This window comes from Anopheles coustani, chromosome 2 (genome assembly GCF_943734705.1).
Source record: "Anopheles coustani chromosome 2, idAnoCousDA_361_x.2, whole genome shotgun sequence".
Taxonomy (NCBI): Eukaryota; Metazoa; Arthropoda; class Insecta; order Diptera; family Culicidae; genus Anopheles; species Anopheles coustani.
Genome location: NC_071289.1, coordinates 54,845,453 through 54,855,217, shown reverse-complemented (window position 1 = coordinate 54,855,217; position 9,765 = coordinate 54,845,453). Strand labels below are relative to the sequence as shown.

At 45.4% G+C, this 9,765-nt stretch overlaps 29 non-coding genes across 29 annotated transcripts; all 29 read left to right on the top strand.

The window, feature by feature from the left end:
* The first annotated feature begins 178 nt into the window (after positions 1-178).
* Positions 179-297, top strand: LOC131268346 (5S ribosomal RNA). Its single transcript, XR_009178891.1, has one exon. It is a non-coding gene; the product is annotated as a 5S ribosomal RNA (ribosomal RNA).
* A 212-nt stretch (positions 298-509) lies between these two features.
* On the top strand, positions 510-628 carry LOC131268345 (5S ribosomal RNA). The gene has a single exon (XR_009178890.1). It is a non-coding gene; the product is annotated as a 5S ribosomal RNA (ribosomal RNA).
* A 212-nt stretch (positions 629-840) lies between these two features.
* LOC131268344 (5S ribosomal RNA) lies at positions 841-959 on the top strand. The gene has a single exon (XR_009178889.1). It is a non-coding gene; the product is annotated as a 5S ribosomal RNA (ribosomal RNA).
* Positions 960-1,171: 212 nt separating this feature from the next.
* On the top strand, positions 1,172-1,290 carry LOC131268343 (5S ribosomal RNA). Its single transcript, XR_009178888.1, has one exon. It is a non-coding gene; the product is annotated as a 5S ribosomal RNA (ribosomal RNA).
* Positions 1,291-1,502: 212 nt separating this feature from the next.
* LOC131268342 (5S ribosomal RNA) lies at positions 1,503-1,621 on the top strand. Its single transcript, XR_009178887.1, has one exon. It is a non-coding gene; the product is annotated as a 5S ribosomal RNA (ribosomal RNA).
* A 212-nt stretch (positions 1,622-1,833) lies between these two features.
* On the top strand, positions 1,834-1,952 carry LOC131267842 (5S ribosomal RNA). Its single transcript, XR_009178421.1, has one exon. It is a non-coding gene; the product is annotated as a 5S ribosomal RNA (ribosomal RNA).
* A 212-nt stretch (positions 1,953-2,164) lies between these two features.
* On the top strand, positions 2,165-2,283 carry LOC131268341 (5S ribosomal RNA). Its single transcript, XR_009178886.1, has one exon. It is a non-coding gene; the product is annotated as a 5S ribosomal RNA (ribosomal RNA).
* A 212-nt stretch (positions 2,284-2,495) lies between these two features.
* Positions 2,496-2,614, top strand: LOC131268340 (5S ribosomal RNA). The gene has a single exon (XR_009178885.1). It is a non-coding gene; the product is annotated as a 5S ribosomal RNA (ribosomal RNA).
* Positions 2,615-2,828: 214 nt separating this feature from the next.
* Positions 2,829-2,947, top strand: LOC131268338 (5S ribosomal RNA). The gene has a single exon (XR_009178883.1). It is a non-coding gene; the product is annotated as a 5S ribosomal RNA (ribosomal RNA).
* A 212-nt stretch (positions 2,948-3,159) lies between these two features.
* Positions 3,160-3,278, top strand: LOC131268337 (5S ribosomal RNA). The gene has a single exon (XR_009178882.1). It is a non-coding gene; the product is annotated as a 5S ribosomal RNA (ribosomal RNA).
* Positions 3,279-3,487: 209 nt separating this feature from the next.
* Positions 3,488-3,606, top strand: LOC131268336 (5S ribosomal RNA). The gene has a single exon (XR_009178881.1). It is a non-coding gene; the product is annotated as a 5S ribosomal RNA (ribosomal RNA).
* A 214-nt stretch (positions 3,607-3,820) lies between these two features.
* On the top strand, positions 3,821-3,939 carry LOC131268335 (5S ribosomal RNA). The gene has a single exon (XR_009178880.1). It is a non-coding gene; the product is annotated as a 5S ribosomal RNA (ribosomal RNA).
* A 214-nt stretch (positions 3,940-4,153) lies between these two features.
* On the top strand, positions 4,154-4,272 carry LOC131268334 (5S ribosomal RNA). Its single transcript, XR_009178879.1, has one exon. It is a non-coding gene; the product is annotated as a 5S ribosomal RNA (ribosomal RNA).
* A 212-nt stretch (positions 4,273-4,484) lies between these two features.
* On the top strand, positions 4,485-4,603 carry LOC131268333 (5S ribosomal RNA). The gene has a single exon (XR_009178878.1). It is a non-coding gene; the product is annotated as a 5S ribosomal RNA (ribosomal RNA).
* Positions 4,604-4,817: 214 nt separating this feature from the next.
* On the top strand, positions 4,818-4,936 carry LOC131268332 (5S ribosomal RNA). The gene has a single exon (XR_009178877.1). It is a non-coding gene; the product is annotated as a 5S ribosomal RNA (ribosomal RNA).
* Positions 4,937-5,148: 212 nt separating this feature from the next.
* LOC131268330 (5S ribosomal RNA) lies at positions 5,149-5,267 on the top strand. Its single transcript, XR_009178876.1, has one exon. It is a non-coding gene; the product is annotated as a 5S ribosomal RNA (ribosomal RNA).
* Positions 5,268-5,479: 212 nt separating this feature from the next.
* On the top strand, positions 5,480-5,598 carry LOC131268329 (5S ribosomal RNA). The gene has a single exon (XR_009178875.1). It is a non-coding gene; the product is annotated as a 5S ribosomal RNA (ribosomal RNA).
* Positions 5,599-5,812: 214 nt separating this feature from the next.
* On the top strand, positions 5,813-5,931 carry LOC131268328 (5S ribosomal RNA). The gene has a single exon (XR_009178874.1). It is a non-coding gene; the product is annotated as a 5S ribosomal RNA (ribosomal RNA).
* A 212-nt stretch (positions 5,932-6,143) lies between these two features.
* On the top strand, positions 6,144-6,262 carry LOC131268326 (5S ribosomal RNA). Its single transcript, XR_009178872.1, has one exon. It is a non-coding gene; the product is annotated as a 5S ribosomal RNA (ribosomal RNA).
* A 209-nt stretch (positions 6,263-6,471) lies between these two features.
* LOC131268325 (5S ribosomal RNA) lies at positions 6,472-6,590 on the top strand. Its single transcript, XR_009178871.1, has one exon. It is a non-coding gene; the product is annotated as a 5S ribosomal RNA (ribosomal RNA).
* A 214-nt stretch (positions 6,591-6,804) lies between these two features.
* Positions 6,805-6,923, top strand: LOC131268324 (5S ribosomal RNA). The gene has a single exon (XR_009178870.1). It is a non-coding gene; the product is annotated as a 5S ribosomal RNA (ribosomal RNA).
* Positions 6,924-7,137: 214 nt separating this feature from the next.
* Positions 7,138-7,256, top strand: LOC131268323 (5S ribosomal RNA). Its single transcript, XR_009178869.1, has one exon. It is a non-coding gene; the product is annotated as a 5S ribosomal RNA (ribosomal RNA).
* A 212-nt stretch (positions 7,257-7,468) lies between these two features.
* LOC131268322 (5S ribosomal RNA) lies at positions 7,469-7,587 on the top strand. Its single transcript, XR_009178868.1, has one exon. It is a non-coding gene; the product is annotated as a 5S ribosomal RNA (ribosomal RNA).
* A 212-nt stretch (positions 7,588-7,799) lies between these two features.
* On the top strand, positions 7,800-7,918 carry LOC131268321 (5S ribosomal RNA). Its single transcript, XR_009178867.1, has one exon. It is a non-coding gene; the product is annotated as a 5S ribosomal RNA (ribosomal RNA).
* A 212-nt stretch (positions 7,919-8,130) lies between these two features.
* LOC131268320 (5S ribosomal RNA) lies at positions 8,131-8,249 on the top strand. Its single transcript, XR_009178866.1, has one exon. It is a non-coding gene; the product is annotated as a 5S ribosomal RNA (ribosomal RNA).
* A 212-nt stretch (positions 8,250-8,461) lies between these two features.
* On the top strand, positions 8,462-8,580 carry LOC131268319 (5S ribosomal RNA). The gene has a single exon (XR_009178865.1). It is a non-coding gene; the product is annotated as a 5S ribosomal RNA (ribosomal RNA).
* Positions 8,581-8,792: 212 nt separating this feature from the next.
* On the top strand, positions 8,793-8,911 carry LOC131268318 (5S ribosomal RNA). Its single transcript, XR_009178864.1, has one exon. It is a non-coding gene; the product is annotated as a 5S ribosomal RNA (ribosomal RNA).
* A 209-nt stretch (positions 8,912-9,120) lies between these two features.
* LOC131268317 (5S ribosomal RNA) lies at positions 9,121-9,239 on the top strand. The gene has a single exon (XR_009178863.1). It is a non-coding gene; the product is annotated as a 5S ribosomal RNA (ribosomal RNA).
* Positions 9,240-9,453: 214 nt separating this feature from the next.
* Positions 9,454-9,572, top strand: LOC131268314 (5S ribosomal RNA). The gene has a single exon (XR_009178861.1). It is a non-coding gene; the product is annotated as a 5S ribosomal RNA (ribosomal RNA).
* Positions 9,573-9,765: the final 193 nt, after the last annotated feature.

Here is a 9,765-nt window from a genome sequence, read left to right as displayed (position 1 = left end):
CGTGTGTGTGGGAATAATATTCTTCCTCTCGTGGAAGGGAAACAAAAAGAAATTTCATTCGATGAGTCCTTTTCACCTTGTTGTTGGAAGAACTGAACATTGTGAGAATATTCTATTTTTAGCTCCGTCCAGCCTCCTTCGACGGCGTTTATGTTGCGAACATAGCAGGAGCATACTTGTCAACGACCATACCATGTTGAAAACACCGGTTCTCGTCCGATCACCGAAGTTAAGCAACATCGGGCATGGTTAGTACTTAGGTGGGTGACCACTTGGGAACGCCATGTGTCGTTGGCATCCTCAAACTTTTTACACACCGTTTGGTTGTGTGCGTGTGTGTGGGAATAATATTGTTCCTCTCGTGGAAGGGAAACAAAAAGAAATTACATTCAATGAGTCCTTTTCACCTTGTTGTTGGAAGAAATGGCCATTGTGAGAATGTTCTATTTTTAGCTCCGTCCAGCCTCCTTCGACGACGCTTATGTTGCGGACATAGCAGGAGCATACTTGTCAACGACCATACCATGTTGAAAACACCGGTTCTCGTCCGATCACCGAAGTTAAGCAACATCGGGCATGGTTAGTACTTAGGTGGGTGACCACTTGGGAACGCCATGTGTCGTTGGCATCCTCAAACTTTTTACACACCGTTTGGTTGTGTGCGTGTGTGTGGGAATAATATTCTTCCTCACGTGGACGGGAAACAAAAAGTAATTTCATTCGATAAGTCCTTTTTGCCTTGTTGTTGGAAGAACTGAACATTGTGAGAATGTTCTATTTTTAGCTCCTGGCAGCCTCCTTCGACGGCGCTTATGTTGCGGACATAGCAGGAGCATACTTGTCAACGACCATACCATGTTGAAAACACCGGTTCTCGTCCGATCACCGAAGTTAAGCAACATCGGGCATGGTTAGTACTTAGGTGGGTGACCACTTGGGAACGCCATGTGTCGTTGGCATCCTCAAACTTTTTACACGCCGTTTGGTTGTGTGCGTGTGTGTGGGAATAATATTCTTCCTCTCGTGGAAGGGAAACAAAAAGTAATTTCATTAAATGAGTCCTTTTCACCTTGTTGTTGGAAGAACTGAACATTGTGAGAATATTCTATTTTTAGCTCCGTTCAGCCTCCTTCGACGGCGTTTATGTTGCGAACATAGCAGGAGCATACTTGTCAACGACCATACCATGTTGAAAACACCGGTTCTCGTCCGATCACCGAAGTTAAGCAACATCGGGCATGGTTAGTACTTAGGTGGGTGACCACTTGGGAACGCCATGTGTCGTTGGCATCCTCAAACTTTTTACACACCGTTTGGTTGTGTGCGTGTGTGTGGGAATAATATTGTTCCTCTCGTGGAAGGGAAACAAAAAGAAATTACATTCAATGAGTCCTTTTCACCTTGTTGTTGGAAGAAATGGCCATTGTGAGAATGTTCTATTTTTAGCTCCGTCCAGCCTCCTTCGACGACGCTTATGTTGCGGACATAGCAGGAGCATACTTGTCAACGACCATACCATGTTGAAAACACCGGTTCTCGTCCGATCACCGAAGTTAAGCAACATCGGGCATGGTTAGTACTTAGGTGGGTGACCACTTGGGAACGCCATGTGTCGTTGGCATCCTCAAACTTTTTACACGCCGTTTGGTTGTATGCGTGTGTGTGGGAATAATATTCTTCCTCTCGTGGAAGGGAAACAAAAAGAAATTTCATTAAATGAGTCCTTTTCACCTTGTTGTTGGAAGAAATGGCCATTGTGAGAATGTTCTATTTTTAGCTCCGTCCAGCCTCCTTCGACGGCGCTTATGTTGCGGACATAGCAGGAGCATACTTGTCAACGACCATACCATGTTGAAAACACTGGTTCTCGTCCGATCACCGAAGTTAAGCAACATCGGGCATGGTTAGTACTTAGGTGGGTGACCACTTGGGAACGCCATGTGTCGTTGGCATCCTCAAACTTTTTACACGCCGTTTGGTTGTGTGCGTGTGTGTGGGAATAATATTGTTCCTCTCGTGGAAGGGAAACAAAAAGAAATTACATTCAATGAGTCCTTTTCACCTTGTTGTTGGAAGAACTGAACATTGTGAGAATGTTCTATTTTCAGCTCCGTCCAGCCTCCTTCGACGGCGCTTATGTTGCGAACATAGCAGGAGCATACTTGTCAACGACCATACCATGTTGAAAACACCGGTTCTCGTCCGATCACCGAAGTTAAGCAACATCGGGCATGGTTAGTACTTAGGTGGGTGACCACTTGGGAACGCCATGTGTCGTTGGCATCCTCAAACTTTTTACACGCCGTTTGGTTGAATGCGTGTGTGTGGGAATAATATTGTTCCTCTCGTGGAAGGGAAACAAAAAGAAATTACATTCAATGAGTCCTTTTCACCTTGTTGTTGGAAGAACTGAACATTGTGAGAATGTTCTATTTTTAGCTCCGTCCAGCCTCCTTCGACGGCGCTTATGTTGCGGACATAGCAGGAGCATACTTGTCAACGACCATACCATGTTGAAAACACCGGTTCTCGTCCGATCACCGAAGTTAAGCAACATCGGGCATGGTTAGTACTTAGGTGGGTGACCACTTGGGAACGCCATGTGTCGTTGGCATCCTCAAACTTTTTTTACACGCCGTTTGATTGTATGCGTGTGTGTGGGAATAATATTCTTCCTCTCGTGGAAGGGAAACAAAAAGAAATTTCATTCGATGAGTCCTTTTCACCTTGTTGTTGGAAGAACTGAACATTGTGAGAATATTCTATTTTTAGCTCCGTCCAGCCTCCTTCGACGGCGTTTATGTTGCGAACATAGCAGGAGCATACTTGTCAACGACCATACCATGTTGAAAACACCGGTTCTCGTCCGATCACCGAAGTTAAGCAACATCGGGCATGGTTAGTACTTAGGTGGGTGACCACTTGGGAACGCCATGTGTCGTTGGCATCCTCAAACTTTTTACACGCCGTTTGGTTGTGTGCGTGTGTGTGGGAATAATATTCTTCCTCTCGTGGAAGGGAAACAAAAAGAAATTACATTCAATGAGTCCTTTTCACCTTGTTGTTGGAAGAACTGAACATTGTGAGAATGTTCTATTTTTAGCTCCTGGCAGCCTCCTTCGACGGCGCTTATGTTGCGGACATAGCAGGAGCATACTTGTCAACGACCATACCATGTTGAAAACACCGGTTCTCGTCCGATCACCGAAGTTAAGCAACATCGGGCATGGTTAGTACTTAGGTGGGTGACCACTTGGGAACGCCATGTGTCGTTGGCATCCTCAAACTTTTTACACGCCGTTTGGTTGTGTGCGTGTGTGTTGGAATAATTTTGTTCCTCTCGTGGAAGGGAAACAAAAAGAAATTACATTCAATGAGTCCTTTTCACCTTGTTGGAAGAACTGGCCATTGTGAGAATGTTCTATTTTTAGCTCCGTCCAGCCTCCTTCGACGGCGCTTATGTTGCGGACATAGCAGGAGCATACTTGTCAACGACCATACCATGTTGAAAACACCGGTTCTCGTCCGATCACCGAAGTTAAGCAACATCGGGCATGGTTAGTACTTAGGTGGGTGACCACTTGGGAACGCCATGTGTCGTTGGCATCCTCAAACTTTTTTTACACGCCGTTTGGTTGTGTGCGTGTGTGTGGGAATAATATTCTTCCTCTCGTGGAAGGGAAACAAAAAGAAATTTCATTCGATGAGTCCTTTTCACCTTGTTGTTGGAAGAACTGAACATTGTGAGAATATTCTATTTTTAGCTCCGTCCAGCCTCCTTCGACGGCGTTTATGTTGCGAACATAGCAGGAGCATACTTGTCAACGACCATACCATGTTGAAAACACCGGTTCTCGTCCGATCACCGAAGTTAAGCAACATCGGGCATGGTTAGTACTTAGGTGGGTGACCACTTGGGAACGCCATGTGTCGTTGGCATCCTCAAACTTTTTTTACACGCCGTTTGATTGTATGCGTGTGTGTGGGAATAATATTGTTCCTCTCGTGGAAGGGAAACAAAAAGAAATTTCATTCGATGAGTCCTTTTCACCTTGTTGTTGGAAGAACTGAACATTGTGAGAATATTCTATTTTTAGCTCCGTCCAGCCTCCTTCGACGGCGTTTATGTTGCGAACATAGCAGGAGCATACTTGTCAACGACCATACCATGTTGAAAACACCGGTTCTCGTCCGATCACCGAAGTTAAGCAACATCGGGCATGGTTAGTACTTAGGTGGGTGACCACTTGGGAACGCCATGTGTCGTTGGCATCCTCAAACTTTTTACACGCCGTTTGGTTGAATGCGTGTGTGTGGGAATAATATTGTTCCTCTCGTGGAAGGGAAACAAAAAGAAATTACATTCAATGAGTCCTTTTCACCTTGTTGTTGGAAGAACTGAACATTGTGAGAATGTTCTATTTTTAGCTCCGTCCAGCCTCCTTCGACGGCGCTTATGTTGCGGACATAGCAGGAGCATACTTGTCAACGACCATACCATGTTGAAAACACCGGTTCTCGTCCGATCACCGAAGTTAAGCAACATCGGGCATGGTTAGTACTTAGGTGGGTGACCACTTGGGAACGCCATGTGTCGTTGGCATCCTCAAACTTTTTTTACACGCCGTTTGATTGTATGCGTGTGTGTGGGAATAATATTCTTCCTCTCGTGGAAGGGAAACAAAAAGAAATTTCATTCGATGAGTCCTTTTCACCTTGTTGTTGGAAGAACTGAACATTGTGAGAATATTCTATTTTTAGCTCCGTCCAGCCTCCTTCGACGGCGTTTATGTTGCGAACATAGCAGGAGCATACTTGTCAACGACCATACCATGTTGAAAACACCGGTTCTCGTCCGATCACCGAAGTTAAGCAACATCGGGCATGGTTAGTACTTAGGTGGGTGACCACTTGGGAACGCCATGTGTCGTTGGCATCCTCAAACTTTTTACACGCCGTTTGGTTGTGTGCGTGTGTGTGGGAATAATATTCTTCCTCTCGTGGAAGGGAAACAAAAAGAAATTACATTCAATGAGTCCTTTTCACCTTGTTGTTGGAAGAACTGAACATTGTGAGAATGTTCTATTTTTAGCTCCTGGCAGCCTCCTTCGACGGCGCTTATGTTGCGGACATAGCAGGAGCATACTTGTCAACGACCATACCATGTTGAAAACACCGGTTCTCGTCCGATCACCGAAGTTAAGCAACATCGGGCATGGTTAGTACTTAGGTGGGTGACCACTTGGGAACGCCATGTGTCGTTGGCATCCTCAAACTTTTTACACGCCGTTTGGTTGTGTGCGTGTGTGTTGGAATAATATTGTTCCTCTCGTGGAAGGGAAACAAAAAGAAATTACATTCAATGAGTCCTTTTCACCTTGTTGTTGGAAGAACTGAACATTGTGAGAATGTTCTATTTTTAGCTCCGTCCAGCCTCCTTCGACGGCGCTTATGTTGCGAACATAGCAGGAGCATACTTGTCAACGACCATACCATGTTGAAAACACCGGTTCTCGTCCGATCACCGAAGTTAAGCAACATCGGGCATGGTTAGTACTTAGGTGGGTGACCACTTGGGAACGCCATGTGTCGTTGGCATCCTCAAACTTTTTTTACACGCCGTTTGATTGTATGCGTGTGTGTGGGAATAATATTGTTCCTCTCGTGGAAGGGAAACAAAAAGAAATTACATTCAATGAGTCCTTTTCACCTTGTTGTTGGAAGAACTGAACATTGTGAGAATGTTCTATTTTTAGCTCCTGGCAGCCTCCTTCGACGGCGCTTATGTTGCGAACATAGCAGGAGCATACTTGTCAACGACCATACCATGTTGAAAACACCGGTTCTCGTCCGATCACCGAAGTTAAGCAACATCGGGCATGGTTAGTACTTAGGTGGGTGACCACTTGGGAACGCCATGTGTCGTTGGCATCCTCAAACTTTTTACACGCCGTTTGGTTGTGTGCGTGTGTGTGGGAATAATATTGTTCCTCTCGTGGAAGGGAAACAAAAAGAAATTACATTCAATGAGTCCTTTTCACCTTGTTGTTGGAAGAACTGAACATTGTGAGAATGTTCTATTTTTAGCTCCTGGCAGCCTCCTTCGATGGCGCTTATGTTGCGGACATAGCAGGAGCATACTTGTCAACGACCATACCATGTTGAAAACACCGGTTCTCGTCCGATCACCGAAGTTAAGCAACATCGGGCATGGTTAGTACTTAGGTGGGTGACCACTTGGGAACGCCATGTGTCGTTGGCATCCTCAAACTTTTTACACGCCGTTTGGTTGTGTGCGTGTGTGTTGGAATAATTTTGTTCCTCTCGTGGAAGGGAAACAAAAAGAAATTACATTCAATGAGTCCTTTTCACCTTGTTGGAAGAACTGGCCATTGTGAGAATGTTCTATTTTTAGCTCCGTCCAGCCTCCTTCGACGGCGCTTATGTTGCGGACATAGCAGGAGCATACTTGTCAACGACCATACCATGTTGAAAACACCGGTTCTCGTCCGATCACCGAAGTTAAGCAACATCGGGCATGGTTAGTACTTAGGTGGGTGACCACTTGGGAACGCCATGTGTCGTTGGCATCCTCAAACTTTTTTTACACGCCGTTTGGTTGTGTGCGTGTGTGTGGGAATAATATTCTTCCTCTCGTGGAAGGGAAACAAAAAGAAATTTCATTCGATGAGTCCTTTTCACCTTGTTGTTGGAAGAACTGAACATTGTGAGAATATTCTATTTTTAGCTCCGTCCAGCCTCCTTCGACGGCGCTTATGTTGCGAACATAGCAGGAGCATACTTGTCAACGACCATACCATGTTGAAAACACCGGTTCTCGTCCGATCACCGAAGTTAAGCAACATCGGGCATGGTTAGTACTTAGGTGGGTGACCACTTGGGAACGCCATGTGTCGTTGGCATCCTCAAACTTTTTTTACACGCCGTTTGATTGTATGCGTGTGTGTGGGAATAATATTCTTCCTCTCGTGGAAGGGAAACAAAAAGAAATTTCATTCGATGAGTCCTTTTCACCTTGTTGTTGGAAGAACTGAACATTGTGAGAATATTCTATTTTTAGCTCCGTCCAGCCTCCTTCGACGGCGTTTATGTTGCGAACATAGCAGGAGCATACTTGTCAACGACCATACCATGTTGAAAACACCGGTTCTCGTCCGATCACCGAAGTTAAGCAACATCGGGCATGGTTAGTACTTAGGTGGGTGACCACTTGGGAACGCCATGTGTCGTTGGCATCCTCAAACTTTTTACACGCCGTTTGGTTGTGTGCGTGTGTGTGGGAATAATATTCTTCCTCTCGTGGAAGGGAAACAAAAAGAAATTACATTAAATGAGTCCTTTTCACCTTGTTGTTGGAAGAACTGAACATTGTGAGAATGTTCTATTTTTAGCTCCTGGCAGCCTCCTTCGACGGCGCTTATGTTGCGGACATAGCAGGAGCATACTTGTCAACGACCATACCATGTTGAAAACACCGGTTCTCGTCCGATCACCGAAGTTAAGCAACATCGGGCATGGTTAGTACTTAGGTGGGTGACCACTTGGGAACGCCATGTGTCGTTGGCATCCTCAAACTTTTTACACGCCGTTTGGTTGTGTGCGTGTGTGTGGGAATAATATTGTTCCTCTCGTGGAAGGGAAACAAAAAGAAATTACATTCAATGAGTCCTTTTCACCTTGTTGTTGGAAGAACTGAACATTGTGAGAATGTTCTATTTTTAGCTCCGTCCAGCCTCCTTCGACGGCGCTTATGTTGCGAACATAGCAGGAGCATACTTGTCAACGACCATACCATGTTGAAAACACCGGTTCTCGTCCGATCACCGAAGTTAAGCAACATCGGGCATGGTTAGTACTTAGGTGGGTGACCACTTGGGAACGCCATGTGTCGTTGGCATCCTCAAACTTTTTACACGCCGTTTGGTTGAATGCGTGTGTGTGGGAATAATATTCTTCCTCTCGTGGAAGGGAAACAAAAAGAAATTACATTCAATGAGTCCTTTTCACCTTGTTGTTGGAAGAACTGAACATTGTGAGAATGTTCTATTTTTAGCTCCGTCCAGCCTCCTTCGACGGCGCTTATGTTGCGGACATAGCAGGAGCATACTTGTCAACGACCATACCATGTTGAAAACACCGGTTCTCGTCCGATCACCGAAGTTAAGCAACATCGGGCATGGTTAGTACTTAGGTGGGTGACCACTTGGGAACGCCATGTGTCGTTGGCATCCTCAAACTTTTTACACGCCGTTTGGTTGTGTGCGTGTGTGTGGGAATAATATTGTTCCTCTCGTGGAAGGGAAACAAAAAGAAATTACATTCAATGAGTCCTTTTCACCTTGTTGTTGGAAGAACTGAACATTGTGAGAATGTTCTATTTTTAGCTCCGTCCAGCCTCCTTCGACGGCGCTTATGTTGCGAACATAGCAGGAGCATACTTGTCAACGACCATACCATGTTGAAAACACCGGTTCTCGTCCGATCACCGAAGTTAAGCAACATCGGGCATGGTTAGTACTTAGGTGGGTGACCACTTGGGAACGCCATGTGTCGTTGGCATCCTCAAACTTTTTACACGCCGTTTGGTTGTGTGCGTGTGTGTGGGAATAATATTGTTCCTCTCTTGGAAGGGAAACAAAAAGAAATTACATTCAATGAGTCCTTTTCACCTTGTTGTTGGAAGAACTGAACATTGTGAGAATGTTCTATTTTTAGCTCCGTCCAGCCTCCTTCGACGGCGCTTATGTTGCGGACATAGCAGGAGCATACTTGTCAACGACCATACCATGTTGAAAACACCGGTTCTCGTCCGATCACCGAAGTTAAGCAACATCGGGCATGGTTAGTACTTAGGTGGGTGACCACTTGGGAACGCCATGTGTCGTTGGCATCCTCAAACTTTTTACACGCCGTTTGGTTGTGTGCGTGTGTGTTGGAATAATTTTGTTCCTCTCGTGGAAGGGAAACAAAAAGAAATTACATTCAATGAGTCCTTTTCACCTTGTTGGAAGAACTGGCCATTGTGAGAATGTTCTATTTTTAGCTCCGTCCAGCCTCCTTCGACGGCGCTTATGTTGCGGACATAGCAGGAGCATACTTGTCAACGACCATACCATGTTGAAAACACCGGTTCTCGTCCGATCACCGAAGTTAAGCAACATCGGGCATGGTTAGTACTTAGGTGGGTGACCACTTGGGAACGCCATGTGTCGTTGGCATCCTCAAACTTTTTTTACACGCCGTTTGGTTGTGTGCGTGTGTGTGGGAATAATATTCTTCCTCTCGTGGAAGGGAAACAAAAAGAAATTTCATTCGATGAGTCCTTTTCACCTTGTTGTTGGAAGAACTGAACATTGTGAGAATATTCTATTTTTAGCTCCGTTCAGCCTCCTTCGACGGCGTTTATGTTGCGGACATAGCAGGAGCATACTTGTCAACGACCATACCATGTTGAAAACACCGGTTCTCGTCCGATCACCGAAGTTAAGCAACATCGGGCATGGTTAGTACTTAGGTGGGTGACCACTTGGGAACGCCATGTGTCGTTGGCATCCTCAAACTTTTTACACGCCGTTTGGTTGTGTGCGTGTGTGTGGGAATAATATTGTTCCTCTCTTGGAAGGGAAACAAAAAGAAATTACATTCAATGAGTCCTTTTCACCTTGTTGTTGGAAGAACTGAACATTGTGAGAATGTTCTATTTTTAGCTCCGTCCAGCCTCCTTCGACGGCGCTTATGTTGCGG